The sequence below is a fragment of the Megascapheus bottae genome, unplaced genomic scaffold (genome assembly GCF_031878675.1).
Source record: "Megascapheus bottae isolate mThoBot1 unplaced genomic scaffold, mThoBot2.hap1 HAP1_SCAFFOLD_74, whole genome shotgun sequence".
Taxonomy (NCBI): Eukaryota; Metazoa; Chordata; class Mammalia; order Rodentia; family Geomyidae; genus Megascapheus; species Megascapheus bottae.
The window spans coordinates 30,001-42,500 of record NW_028327284.1 but is presented as its reverse complement, the minus strand read 5'-3'; the positions used below and the strand labels follow the sequence as shown (position 1 = coordinate 42,500).

The 12,500-nt window shown below is 59.9% G+C and overlaps 1 long non-coding RNA gene across 1 annotated transcript in view; it reads right to left on the bottom strand.

Moving 5' to 3' along the window:
• Positions 1-7,219: 7,219 nt before the first annotated feature.
• Positions 7,220-12,500, bottom strand: part of LOC150040151 (uncharacterized) — a 5,936-nt gene continuing 655 nt past the window's right edge. The window contains exon 2 of the long non-coding RNA XR_016534047.1: positions 7,220-7,595. This is a non-coding gene — a long non-coding RNA (uncharacterized LOC150040151). The remainder of the gene's footprint in view (positions 7,596-12,500) is intronic.

Here is a 12,500-nt window from a genome sequence, read left to right as displayed (position 1 = left end):
GCCTTCCCACGGCTCCGGAGGGGGTCGCCACCCCCCACCACGGAGCGTCGCCGAGGAACGGCCTCACAGCCACGGAGCACCACACCGCCTGGCTCGCACGCAACGCCGTCGTGGCCGCCGGCCGTCGCCCGACGCGGACGCCGGGGCAGAGGGCGGCCGAGAGCCAACCCGCCCGAGGGCGGCGCTGCGGGAGTGGGAGGAGGGGGGACGGGACCCGACCCCTCCTCCGAGTGCCCGGGCAGCCGCACGGCCACGCCACATCGCCCTCGCGCGACGAGCCCGCACGCGGCCCAGACCAGCGCGCCGCTGCTTGCCTGAGGCGGGGGGGTGCGGACAGGTCGGGAAATCGCCCACACCGCTGCCACAACCAGGCGCCGGCCCCGAGAGAGAGGCCCCGCGGGATCCTCCCCCAGCTCGGAGGGGGGAGGCGCGGGCACGCAATCGATCGGCCATCGCGCACGCGGCTTGGGGCAAGCCGCTAAGCGCTCTCCGAGAAGCGGGACGACGGGGAACGGCCAGAGCCGCGGGAGCCCATCGGGAGCGACCCCCGCCAGCCCAGCGGGAGCAGCACCGCCCCCCGAACCAAGATAGCTAGAGAACACACCTCTCACTCTGAGGGGGTGCCGGACCCAGCCCGACGGAGCCCCCGCCAGGGGTCACCGCCAAAGGCGCCCATCCAGCGGCACGGGCAGGAGGGGGGGTCTGCGGTCCGAGCAACACCGGCTCCGGCGGTGCCGCTCGCGCGAGAGGGCAAAGGGGCGGTCGAGGGTGCACAGGCGCACGGCGGAGAACCCGGCCCCCGAGCGGCTCACCTCCACTGCAACTTCTCAGGTCCCCCAGCGAGGCCGCCAGGAGACACGGCAGGGAAGGAGCACAGCCGAAGGCCGGGAACAGCGGCTCACCAACAAGGGGAGGAGACCGCTCCGCCCACCGGCACCCCAAGACACGCACACCCGGCCTCTCGGGCCGACCGCCTCGACCCCCGAGAAGGCACCGCATCTCCAACAGCGACAGCCTCCCCCTACTCGAGCGAGGATGGCCGGGACACGCCACGGGCAGCGAGCCACCAGACGGGGCACGGGAAACGGGAACGACACCACCGCCCAGCTTCGGGCACCTGGGGGTCGACCGGGAGCTTTCTCGGGAGCACCGCAAGGGAGCCGGGAGCTGCAGACGCTTTCGCACCGCAGCACGGGAGTCCACGGGGCACAGAGCCCACCCTCGCCGCGGAGAGGGCCGGCCCCGTGGCGCTGCGAGTGGCCGGAAAGGGGAGGCGAGATCAGAGTTGCCCCCCTTGCCGGCACACAGGTCCCCGATCTCACGGCAAGAGCGGGGAGAGCGCGGCCGAGCCCGGATGCCGCACCCCTGCCTCCCGCACACCACCAACACGGTGGGACGGAGAGGCGAGGGGCCCACGAGCAGCACGAGAAGAGCGGTCCCATTCGCCATGAATGTCCGTCCCTCGCCTGGCGCAGCTTAGGCCCGGGCCCGAAGGAGATCGCATCACCACCACATCGATCACGAGAAGGGATGGGGAGACAGCCACGCGGCACTCGGAGGCAGCGGGCCCGGGAGCGAAGCGTGACCCTGGGCTAGACGTAGCCAGGGGAGAGCGAGCGAAGAGAAAAAAAAAAAAAAAACTCCAAAAAAAAAAACTGGCCACCTGGCAAGGCGCAGATAGGCACGACACCCCGAGCCCATGGCACCCCAAGCTTTCGGGAACGCCGGGGACCGCCGCGGCCAGCGAGAGTACCGGAAGGAAGGCAGCGACAAGAAAAAAAAAAGCCGGTGCTCGGGAAGACCGGCACAACCAAAAAGAAAAAGGCCGAGAAAACTCAGCAAAGGCCACCACACCAGGGAGGGCGCACCGCAGCAGGACGGGCTACTGCTGCGTGAACGGGGTGTGAACCGGAAAAAAAACGGGGGCCGGCTCCCCCTCTTCCCACCTTCTCGGGCACCCCACGGGTGGAGAGCACATGCCGACAACCGCCTTCCAAAAGGCTGCCGGCACAGGGAGAAAACACGGGCAAGTGAGCGGCACAGCGCAGACCACCCCCCCGGGCCGACCCGGGAAGGTCTTCCTCGAGCGGGGAGACAGGCGTCACTCAGGCAACCGGGCGGTCGAGTGACCCAGCGCCACCGCCATCCACCAACCACACAAGCCACCACAGGGCCAGGGCCTGCGCAGGGCGGCGGGAGCACGCGGGAGGAGGAGGCGGGGAGGGGGCACACGGGGCGGCAGCGGGGAAAAGCCCGGGCACACGGCACCCCGAGAGACGGCTGAGCACCCACTGACAGCCACCGAGAGAGGGCATGTCAGCACCATCCTGCAGGTACAAATCGCACACGTCACGACACGAAAAGTAGGTCCTCCAGCAGGGGGGATAACTCGCTCACGTCACGGGCCTCTCGGAACCCAATCTCGGCACCGCTGTCCCCAACACCTCCCCAACGGGGAGAAACACGGAACTCGCGGTACAACTGGTCGACCACGCAAAAAAAAAAAAAAAAAAAATACACGAGAAGCGAGAGCGGGCTGGGAGGTGGCGGAGATCAGAGCAAGCCTTCCCCGGTATCTCGGGCACTCAGACGTGCGCACCCGCGCGGACGCGCATGGGCTCACGGCCCGGTCGGTAGGGGGCGTCCTACCGGGCAGGCAGGCGCGCGGCCCCGGCCCCGGCCCCGGCCCCGGAGTCGGCCGGGCAGCCGGGGGCACCCACGCACGCACACACACCGGGAGCGGGTCCGGGTCCCTGACTCCGGAGGTCTTCCTCCCGGCAGGGGCCCAGAGGCCAGGGCGAACCGGGCGAGTCCACGCCGGCGTCCCACACACCTCAGTACCTGGGTCCCGCCGGGTTCCGAGGTTCTCGTCGGCCGCACACGCGGGCACCTCGGGCCCGACGACCCTCCTAGGCGGGGGACCGCGCGTCCGGGCCCCCGCCACCCACCGGCGATCACTCGGGGACCGCGACTCCGGAGACGTCGGTCGTCCCCACCGCCACCGCCTCGGACCAAAGCCCGGTGATACGCGGAGTCAGAGGGCCAGGGGGCCGCCGGGAGCCGCCGCGAGCCTGCTGTAGGGGAGAGGACCCGAAGACCTCGGGCCAGGCTTCCCTCCGGCCCCCCCGGACCCAGGCGGGGCGGCCCAGCGTACCTGCCTGCGAGTCATACCGCGGGGGGGGGGACTGGCCGGTCGGCCGGCCTACCGACCGACCGAACGACCGAACGACCGACCGAGCGACAGACCGGTGTGGGGGCCCGACAGACCGGGGAGGCCGTGACCCAGAGCCCATCGGTCGGCTCGCCGCCACCGCCGCCGGCCTTCCCCAGCGCCGCCCGTGCCGGCACGCACGCCTCCTCTCTGGGCCGGCTCGCCTCCCCTAGGCGGGGTAGGCGGGGGAGAGAGCGAGGAGGAGGCCTCGGGGGCCCCGACGGAACTACTGGTCGACCGGACAAAGCTGCCCCCCGGACGCCGGGAGGAGACGCGACGCGCAAGCCGGCCCCTCACTCTCCTGCAGGTGCAATCTGCGACGGACCGGCCGCTCCGGCTCCACAGCGACGCCGCGGGGACGGCCGCGCCCGGCAGCCGGGAGAGGCCGGCCCTCTGCCGGGACGCACTACGCCAGACGCCCTCCTTCGCTCGGCTGAGGACGAAGGACCTGTCATATAAAAGCGGACGCCAGGGGGCGCGCGACAACCGCCTTCCCCTGAACCGACACCAGCGAGTTGCTCTGCCCGGGATCGGCGCTCGCCGGCCGGCTCGGAGCTCCGCGGACGGCCGGCCCGGAGACAAACCGCCGCGCTCCCCGCCCCCGCGCCCCGAGAGGCACCGCAGAGGTCGGGACGAGCGGCCGGGCCCCCTCGGCAACCTCCGGAACGCCGCCGCCGCCGCCACCGGAGCCCCCGGAGACCCTGGACTGAGGCGGCGGCGGCGAAAGTGAAACCAACCGTGGCGGCGGCGGAGGCGGCGGCGGCGGCGGCGGCGGCGGCGGCGGCGGCGGGCGGGCGGGACTCGCCGCCCCAAAGCGGCCCGCCGCGCCCGAGAACGCGGACGCGACTCGGGGAAGGAGATGGATGGGGTCCCGAGCGGGGACGCTGAAGCCGACCGGCCGGCTCCCAGGTGCGCGACCGCCGCCACCGGTGGCGGCCCCCACCCACCCCGGGTGTCATCACCCGACACCACCCCCGAGTTTCTCTGCCCGGGATGGATCGGCGATCGGCACTCGCCGGCCGGCTCGGGGCTCCGAGGACAGCAGGCGCGGAGAGAAAGGGCCGGCCGCGCTCCCTCCCCGCCCCCTCGCCCCGAGAGGCACCGCAGAGGTCGGTCGGGGCCAAAGCGGCGGCGGCCGGGGACTGCCGGGGCCCCTCTGCAACCCCCCGAGCAACGCCACTGGAGCCCCCGGAGACCTACACTGAGATCCCGCCGCCCGTGAAGCCGACAGTGAAACCGTGGCGGGCCGGCGGGCGGGCGGGCGGGCGGGCCGGCCGGCCTCGCCGTCACGCAGCAGCGGCCCGGGGACGGGTGAAGCTGGCCGGCCAGTCCCGAAACAGAAGACGGATGGGCACCTCCACCACCCGTGCCCACCCCCCCCCCTCCAACATCGCCGCTTCCACCCTTTGCCCCGTTCACGCCGGCCTGCACGCCTGCCCCACCCACCCCACCCCACCCCACCCGAAAACTCCTACAATCGCTCACGCCAAGAGGAGAACCCGGGTAGGGAGGGAGCAGAACAGAGAGACCGGGTCCGAGAGCCCGTCTTCCCAGAGAAAACAGGGGTCTTCGTGGATGATGAAGGAGCAAACGGTGCAGGTGCATGAGCCTCGCCTCGGGGGAAGGAAGGGGTGGGGGGGCTGGGAGGGGTGGAGAGCGGCCTGGGGAAAAACCCACCCAGTACTAAAAGTACTGCCTTTGCTGTGACTGGCATGATTGGTGACTGACGGAGTGAGTGAGTGAGTGGACCCACTCTTCTCTCCCTATTGGGTGTTCGCCGTGGTTTCCCTGACCTGTGCTGCGAGTGAGTTGGTGGGTGGGTGGGTGGGTGATGCACCTGCTCTCTTTTGGTCAGAAGGTGGAACTCCTCTGAACACTGAAAGGCACTGCAGATACACGAGACCTGGGATCCAAACAAATTCCATGACATGGACACCTGGCATGCATGGCATGGTGGTGTGGTTTCTTTGACATTTAGACTTTTCCCTTTCTTTCTTTCTTTCTTTCTTTCTTTCTTTCTTTCTTTCTTTCTTTCGTTCGTTCGTTCTTTCTTTCTTTCTTTCTTTCTTTCTCTCAGAGGGAGCAAGGGAAGGGGCACAGATTTTAAAGGAAGTAGGATAGTGTTTGCCATGCACTGTGTGGAAAACGAACGATGCAACGTGTGGGCAGGGATGGGGAAGCAAGCGAAAGAAGGGGTAAGGTTGTTCCGAAAAAAAAAAAAAAAACTAATAATGATAGCAATAAGGACTGGGAATGTGGCTTAGCGGTACAGTGCTGGCTTGGAGCAAAAAGCAGCTCAGGGACGCTATCCCAGGCCCAAGACTAGAGGAAAAAAAAAAATTCCTCCTTGGAAATGAAGGAACCATGTACCTATTTACCATCTCATCTGCCCAGGCCCTTTCTGTGACCGCCTGACAGTTCACAAGCAGTCTCTCATTCTCCCTCCCACTAGCTACCCCTCCTCTGTCTCTGTGTCTCTCTGTGTAAATTTCATCTGTCTACTGTGTGTCTGTGTGTCTGTGTGTCCGTCTGTCTCTGTCGCTGCCTCCCTCCCCCCCCCTCTCCAGTCCTCTCTCTCCCTCTTCCACCCTGAGTAGGTGCAGTGACACACATGAGACACTGGACCCCCGGCTCCAAGAGAGTTTCATTTTCAACAACCCAGCAGAATTGACAGCCGGTGGGTCACTCCGTATTCTCCAGATGAGCCTCTTCACCAGAACTTCCTCAACACGGCGGAATCACTGTCCGCCATGACAGGCAGTGTCCGCTAGGTGGCGCCCCAGGACAAGGGGAAACAGCCGACCCAACATCGATCAAGCCCCCGACCCCCCCCCCCTTCCGGGCACCCGAGAACAAAACTCCTCACCCACCCAGGGTGGGGAAGAGGTCTTTGTGCAAGCACTCTAGCAGTGGGCCACACTCCTGGCCTCCGTACTACACAGAAATGGATGTATTGTATTTATCTTCCTATTTATTTCGCCAGTCTGGGGCTTGAACTCAGGGCCGGCCTGCCTGCCGGCCGGCCTGCCTGCCTGCCTGCCTGCCTGCCTGCCTGCCTGCCTGCCTGCCTGCCTGGGCGCTGTCCTTAGACACTTGTGGCTCAACACCACACTCCCAGCCCATACTAACAATATTTATATTTATTTTATGTATTTATTTATTCATTTATTTATTTTAAAGACAATTGACGGTACGGTACACATTTTATTTACAGTGTTGTACGCTGTCTTCATCAAGGGACCGCTTCTCTACTTGAGCCATTTTTAACCAAAGCAAAATAACCTAAGTGATACAAAGGGTTAAAATACAGCATCAAGGTACAAAACCGGACATACTCATTCTAGTTAGGAATGTAATCAGGATGTTACATTTTTTTTAGAAGCCACAATTATGTTTAGGAAATCACATAGACATAGATCACTGATTTGAATAAAATGCATACACTTGAAGCAAAGCTTTGCAGTGACCAAACACAGAAAAGTTACCAAAGAATGCACAAAATTAATGTTTATTCCACCTTTGTGTCCTATTCCTGGGTCCTTCGCCAATGTGACATGAGGAAAAAACAAACGCAAAACAGATGAAACACTGAAATCAGAATCGGTAATGTGATCAAGTAGGGAAACAGATACATTAAAATCTAGCGGCCGTCAGCAAGAGTACAGCAAAGATCATGGCTGTAAAAAGAAACAAAGAAAACTGCTAGAAAACTGTAGGCATCCTCTTCTTTCAAACCAGCAAAATACGCTCCTGCATAACAATGACACATACACAGAATTTTTTTCCCATAAAGGTATAGAAATGCAAGTTCTTTTTTAATAGTGTGGATGGGCAAATGTGTGTGTCATGGTCATTTTACTAGGCTTTTACAGAGTGAGCCAGGAACACATGTATAGATTCTGGGGATGACGTGTACTGTCATTCTTTGATGGGTATAGTGGACACTCTAGCAAAAGTTAAAAAAAAAATGAATACAGAAGTACAAGACAGAGGCGAATGAGACTTCCCTTATTTTTTTTTTTTTTTTTTTTTTTTTTTTTTTTGCCAGTCCTGGGCTTGAGCTCAGGGTCTGAGCACAGTCCTTGGACTTTCTCAAGGCTAGAGCTCTACCCCTTGAGCCTCAGCACCACTTCTGGCTTTTTTCTATGTATGTGGTACCAAGGAATCGAATCAGGGTCTTCTTGCATGCTAGGCAAGCACTTTAACCACTAGGCCAAACTCCCGGCCCCAGAGACTTCTCTTATATCTTAGTCACATTTAGATGGAATCAAATGTAAATGCAGTCCACTCTGCTTCGATGAGGCTTTGGTTCAGCTCCCAGTCTCCATTGCCTGACGCAGTCTCCTATGAGAACGCTCCGAAGGTGTCTTCTTAAACCACAAACCTATTTTTAGTGGTGGAGCCGCTCTTAGTAGCTGTCGGTTTTTTTTTTAAATCCCCCCCCCCCCAGTCCTGGGGCTTGAAGTGTAGGCCTGAGCATCCTCCATGGGCTCTTTCCTCAAGGCTAGCAGTCTGCCACTTGAGCCATAGCACCACTTCCATCTCGTCTATGTACTTGGCACTGGGGAATCAAACCTGGGTCTCCGTGCATGCTAGACAAGCACTCACTCTACCGCTCTAGGTCAAACTCCCAGCCCCCTGACCAATTTTTAAAAGTTAAAAAAAAAAATGCAATGCTAACGATGATGACACCTTGGCAGAAAACGCTGGAAGTGGTTCTGTGGCTCAATTGGCAGAATACTAGCCGAAGAAAGGTCCAAGGACCGAGCGCCCAGGCCCTAACTTCAGGTCTGAGGACCTGGGGTGGCGGGGAGGGAGGGGGATCTCGGCCCTGGGAATGAACTGGCAAAATACGAACTGAGTACTAACTCGCTAAACTACATCGATAGCATCGGCCCAAAAAGCCAGATGGAAGTGGATTTGTGGCTCCAATAGTAGAACTTCAGTCTCAGGTGAAAAAGCTCAAGGACAGCAATCCAGGCCCCAGGCAGGACCAATCATCCATCATCCTCCATGATCATCATCATCATCTGTGATCCTGAAATCTCTCGCCTGGGAAATGGAAGCAGGCCCTGGCCCTGGCCCTGGCCCTGGCCCTGGCCCTGGGCCTGGCCTGGCCTGAGCTTGGGAAAATGAAGAGGAGACCAGACTCCTGACTTCCTCCCCTCTCTCCTCTCTCCCCAGGGAGGTCAGCCAAGTGGGGGGTCAGCCGCACGGGGCATTTCGTACTCACACACCCGGCCTCACCGAAGGGTACAGGGCAGAGCCCAGTCCTGCCAAGACATGCCCGCGCCCTCCCCCAATTCTGTCTGTGGACTGGGGCGGCACTCACTCCGCCACAGGCAGGGGGCGGGTGGTAGCAGTCTGACCAGTCCAGCTAGTAGGAGACAAGCCAGCCAGCCCATCGCTGGCCCAGGAAAGCAGGGAAGTGGCCGGCAGCAGAAAAAAAATACTCCCAAAGCTGCCTTTTCCTGCCCAAGGATCAGGCCAAGCACACGAGAGGCTGTGTGAAGTGTGAGCCATTTCCCCGCGCGGTGTGCGGTGTGTGTCTGCGGGCGGGGGGGGGGGGGGGGAGACGCCGGGTGGGTGGGGGTGGGGGTGGGGTGAAGGCAAGCCACTCAGCTAGTCAGCTCCTCCCCAGAAAAGCTCGGACTGCGGACTGTGCTTTGTCTTGTAAATGTTGTCATGGCAACGGCCTGACATTCCTGTTAGGCTTCACCCTGCGGGTGGGGGTGGGGCCTGGGGAAGAGAAACCACCCAAAGGGAAATTAAAAAAAAAAAAATCAAATACTACAGAGAACCAAACAAACAACAAGACAAACAGCTAGCAGGCCCGGAATTCCACGACCGCTACCTTCAGGAAAATCGTTTCAAGGAAGTAGGATCGATGAGACCGGGAGTTTGGCCTAGTGGGAGAGGGCTTGCTTAGCAAACGGGAAGACCCGGCTTCCATTCCTCAGTGAAGTCAGAAAGGAATGCTGCAGCTGTTGCTGCTGTGGTTGACGACGTGGTAGAGCTCTGGCCTGGAGAAAGCCCAGGCCCTGGGTTTCAGTTCGGGAGGCACGGGAAAGTACCGCTAGGCATTCACAGACAGGAGGCAGTCTCAGAGGCCTGGTTGGAGGGTAGGCCTCAGCCTAAAAATGACCTCGATACTGTGTTTTTCATGTTTCCCCTTTGGGGCCCTCTGTCTGTCTGTCTGTCTGTCTGTCTGTCTGTCTGTCTGTCTCTGTCTCTCTGTCTCTGTCTCTGTCTCTGTCTGTCTGTCTGTCTGTCTGTCTCTCTCTCTCTGTCTCTCTCTCTCTGTCTCTCTCTCTCTCTCTCTCTCTCTCACCCTTTCCCTTTCTCTCTCTCTCTCTCTCTCTCTCTCTCTCTCTCTCTCTCTCTCTCTCTCTCTCTGTCTCTCTCTCCCTCCCTCCCTCCCTCCCTCCCTCCCTCACCCTCTTCTTTTTCTGTACTTTGAACCGGAGAGTTATTGAGCACCTAAAATTCTGTATTTTACTTAGATCTGGTGACTTGGTGGAGACAGAAGAAAACCAGTTTTCTTAGGAAACATGGATAAGGGGAGGGAGGAAAAGGAGGTCGGGTTTCTCTCCTTTCTCTGTCTTTTTTTTTTTTTTTTTGGCCAGTCCTGGGGCTTGTACTCAGGGCCTGAGCACTGTCTTTGGGCTTCTTTCTCAAGGCTAGGCCCAATCATCCATCATCCTCAATGATCATCATCATCATCTGTGATCCTGAAATCTCTCGCCTGGGAAATCTCTCACCTGGCCCTGGCCCTGGCCCTGGCCCTGGCCCTGGCCCTGGCCCTGGGCCTGGCCTGGCCTGAGCTTGGGAAAATGAAGAGGAGACCAGACTCCTGACTTCCTCCCCTCTCTCCTCTCTCCCCAGGGAGGTCAGCCAAGTGGGGGGTCAGCCGCACGGGGCATTTCGTACTCACACACCTGGCCTCACCGAAGGGTACAGGGCAGAGCCCAGTCCTGCCAAGACATGCCCACGCCCTCCCCCAATTCTGTCTGTGGACTGGGGCGGCACTCACTCCGCCACAGGCAGGGGGCGGGTGGTAGCAGTCTGACCAGTCCAGCTAGTAGGAGACAAGCCAGCCAGCCCATCGCTGGCCCAGGAAAGCAGGGAAGTGGCCGGCAGCAGAAAAAAAATACTCCCAAAGCTGCCTTTCCCTGCCCAAGGATCAGGCCAAGCACACGAGAGGCTGTGTTTGTGAAGACAGAGTAAAGAGTGAGCCATTTCCCCGCGCGCCCGTGCGCGTGTGCAGTGTGTGTCGCTGGCCCAGGAAAGCAGGGAAGTGGCCGGCAGCAGAAAAAAAAAATACTCCCAAAGCTGCCTTTTCCTGCCCAAGGATCAGGCCAAGCACACGAGAGGCTGTGTTTGTCAAGACAGAGTGAAGTGTGAGCCATTTCCCCGCGCGCGGTGTGCGGTGTGTGTCAGCGGGGGGGGGGGGGGGGGAGACGCGGGTGGGTGGGGGTGGGGGTGGGGTGAAGGCAAGCCACTCAGCTAGTCAGCTCCTCCCCAGAAACAAAGCTGGGACTGCGGACTGTGCTTTGTCTTGTAAATGTTGTCATGGCAACGGCCTGATATTCCTGTTAGGCTTCACCCTGCGGGTGGGGGTGGGGCCTGGGGGAGAGAAACCACCAAAGGGAAATAAAAAAAAAAATCAAATACTACAGAGAACCAAACAAACAACAAGACAAACAGCTAGCGGGCCCGGAATTCCACGACCGCTACCTTCAGGAAAATCGTTTCAAGGAAGTAGGATCGATGAGACCGGGAGTTTGGCCTAGTGGGAGAGGGCTTGCTTAGCAAACGGGAAGACCCGGCTTCCATTCCTCAGTGAAGTCAGAAACGAATGCTGCAGCTGTTGCTGCTGTGGTTGACGACGTGGTAGAGCTCTGGCCTGGAGAAAGCCCAGGCCCTGAGTTTCATTTTGGGAGGCACGGGAAAGTACCGCTAGGCATTCACAGACAAGACAGCCCGGGTGCACACCTTCCAAACGCAGGGCTCCAGTGAAGGCAATCCCACCAGGAAGGAGGCAGTCTCAGAGGCCTGGTTGGAGGGTAGGCCTCAGCCTAAAAATGACCTCGATACTGTGTTTTTCATGTTTCCCCTTCGGGGCCCTCTGTCTGTCTGTCTGTCTGTCTGTCTGTCTGTCTGTCTGTCTGTCTGTCTCTGTCTCTCTGTCTGACTGTCTGTCTGTCTGTCTGTCTGTCTCTCTCTCTCTCTCTCTCTCTCTCTCTCTCTCTCCTCCCCCCCTCCCTCCCTCCCCCCCTCCCTCCCTCCCTCCCTCCCTCCCTCCCTCCCTCCCTCCCTCCATCCCCCTCTTCTTTTTCTGTACTTTGAACCGGAGAGTTATTGAGCACCTAAAATTCTGTATTTTACTTAGATCTGGTGACTTGGTGGAGACAGAAGAAAACCAGTTTTCTTAGGAAACATGGATAAGGGGAGGGAGGAAAAGGAGGTCGGGTTTCTCTCCTTTCTCTGTCTTTTTTTTTTTTTTTTGGCCAGTCCTGGGGCTTGTACTCAGGGCCTGAGCACTGTCTTTGGGCTTCTTTCTCAAGGCTAGAGCTCTACCACTTGAGCCAGAGCACCACACACTTCTGGGTTTTTTTGATTGTTATTATTTTGCCCCCTATGGATGTGGTTGGTACCAAGGAATGGAACCCCCGGGCCTTTGCGCATGCTAAGCCAGCACTCTTCCACTAGGCCAAACTCCTGTCCCCTCATTTCTGTATTTGTTTGCTGGTTTTGGCCAGTCCTGGGGCTTGAACTCGGGGCCTAGGCACTATCCCAGAGCCTCACTGCCCCTTGTGGCTTTTCCTGCCTATGTGTGAGTGACTGAGCAATAGAAGTCCGTGAAGAACTGACCCGCACTCAGTTTTCCCTGGAGCTTACAGATGCCAGGGAAACCTTGCAGCAGCAGCAGCAGCAGCAGCAGCAGCAGCAGCAGCAGCAGCAGCAGCAGCAGCAGCAGCAGCAGACTGTCTGACTCCAGCATAGCCAATGTACCCGAGCTTGCCCACCTGTAAACATGCCACCACCACGGGGGCCCAGACTTTGGAAAGCCCACCCCACCACCCCGCCCGACCTTCCCTTGTGGACGTTTTCTCGGTTTTGTTTTGGGTTTGGGGTGGGGGGGGGTTTCTTCAACTCTTTCATTCACCCCCGCCTGCCTCCTTGCTCAGACCTCCCTCACCAACCCCACTCCTGAACCCCCTTCCACACGGTCTCCAAGCCTGCGGGAAGGCTGTGTCCCCCCTCCCCCCCCCCCCCGCAGGCTGCT